Source organism: Sycon ciliatum, chromosome 6, assembly GCF_964019385.1.
Source record: "Sycon ciliatum chromosome 6, ocSycCili1.1, whole genome shotgun sequence".
NCBI lineage: Eukaryota > Metazoa > Porifera > Calcarea > Leucosolenida > Sycettidae > Sycon > Sycon ciliatum.
The window spans coordinates 28,601,700-28,604,195 of NC_088648.1; positions in this window are offsets into that span (position 1 = coordinate 28,601,700).

A 2,496-nucleotide genomic window follows, 5' to 3' on the forward strand; every position below is an offset into this window, starting at 1 on the left:
CCAATTCCCTTACCGACATATTGCTGTGCAGTCACGGACATCACTACTGCACTGAAGGCCAATATGACCAGACACCACGACTTCATATTTTACCCTATGCAGTTTTCTGCTCAGAACTCCGACAGACGGACGGCACCCTATGAACATGGATTGCACAGACACAGACATACGCACACTTGAGAGTAAACAAAAGCGTTTCCGCTGTAACTCTGAGTTCCACGGTTTTAGCCGATCATCAGACAGCAAATCCTTCCGAGTTTGACATACACATACATGTAATCATGCAAACACTGTTCTGAACTTGCTCACTGCCAAAATTGTACACGTAGGTCTCCGCAGGAGAGGAGTCATGGGAATCTTAGAAGGACGACTCAACTGCATCTTGAATCGCGCAATGGCTGACAACCCCTGAATCCCCAAACTCCAGGTGGACTTGAAAATGATCTCACTTATAGGCTCGCCACACCCCAGTAAGTGGGTGAACACAAGGTGCAGAAAAAAGATTGTCGGCATCTGGAGGGTAGCTGTTGAGAAACCACAAGTTCTCGAGAGTGAAAGGCCTTCTCGCTTGTGACATTGTGTTCGTTTCGATACAGTTGTATCCCGACTCCGCCGTACCGCTGATGTTTACGACGTGGCATACGCTACAGGCGCTATGTGCGGTTTTCTGTGTGCGCTGTAGTTGTATGTTGTATGTGTATGCTTTTCTCATATACGCTGTCATTTTCACGCTACAACTGCCTGGTGGTTTTAGTGTTAGTTATTCATTCATTAATAAATAAGATAAATTGTGCACTCATAACAACAGCAAAAATGAAGAAAGTCAAGTTCCATAACGTTTTCTTGTGACTGTTATCAGTGGAACGCCGTCACATAAAAATGTGATAACTAAAACACACACTTATATATGTAGAAGAGAAAAGGACATATGGATACGAGTTAAGAGTAACTCTGCATCACTGTAACATGATACTTTATACAGTCAGAAAGTGCAATAACTAGGCACAAAACTGACAGAGTACTGAAACATTCGACGTCCTGACACCTAGCTTCAACACATCTCCGTATCTCCGTATTTATGGCTCAACATCCGAGTTACACTTATATATATTATTATTATTATTATTAAAAGCATGTCCGCGTAGGTGGCGGGGGTGCCACTTTCGCTTATGCCATTCAGGATTGATGTCTGAAGAGTAATACGATACAATAAAATGACAGAAGCTTATATACATGTAGCTAATATGGTTTGAGGTAGAAATACAGCAGCTAACAAGTACAAAAAGCGAAGTTTGCACCTTTGCAATGTGTGAATATAGTGTAGTCTTCAAGTAATACACACGCACCGTTACATTCATTCAAACAGTATCACATTCATCTGCCACTACCTTTCTCACATACACTATATTCACACATTGCAAAGGTGCAAACTTCGCTTTTTGTACTTGTTAGCTGCTGTATTTCTACCTGAAACCATAATATGGTTTCAGGTAGAAATACAGCAGTATTAGCTACATGTATATAAGTGTGTGTTTTAGTTATTACATTTTTATGTGACGGCGTTCCACTGATGACAGTCACAAGAAAACGTTATGGAACTTGACTTTCTTCATTTTGCTGTTGTTATGAGTGCACAATTTATCTTATTTATTGCCCTTTTGCGACTATTGTCTTCTCATCGATTGTTTATTCATTCATTGTTCATTATTGTTAATAAGTCGATCGAAGTCAATATACTGTTGAGAATAAATAGTTGTCCTCGTGCCGTGTGGGGTCGTTCGTTCCTGAGAGAACCAGAGGGTTCACAACATTTGGCGACCACGCCAGGATACGAAGCGAGTATGGCACAGGAACTACAAATCATTGAAGCCCGCTTTATCGCCAATGGAATTCTGTTAGGATTGGAAGGCGAGGAGTTGAGGGAACATGTGAAGAAGAGGCTCCGACAGTGTGAGGAGTTTGAAGAGCGCAGTGCTAGACGGCAAGAGGGTGCGCTCCGCACAGAGCTCAAGAAGATGAACGAGCGCATCGCCGTCAGTACATATGAGGAAGCAAAGTGAGATTTGCTTGCCTCGCTCGGAAGGACGCCGGACAAGGCGTGGAAGACTTTGCTCACAGACAAGCAGCGGTCAGAGGAGTAAGTAAAGCCAGTGGGAGGATCAGATCCAAGGCCCACTGCGTCCGTGCAGTGCATGGCGACATCGGTCGGCGACGCTCAGAAGCAGCTGGAGTCTCGGCCGAAGGACGTAGAGGCGCAAGACATAGAGGCCCAAGACGTAGAGGCGCAAGACGTAGAGGCGCAAGACGTAGAGGCGCAAGACGTAGAGGCGCAAAACGTAGAGGCGCGAGACGTAGAGGCGCAAGACGTAGAGGCGCAAGACGTAGAGGCGCAAGACGTAGAGGCGCAAGACGTAGAGGCGCAAGACGTAGAGGCGCAAGGCGTAGAGGCGCAAGGCGTAGAGGCGCAAGGCATAGAGGCGCAAGACGTAGAAGCGC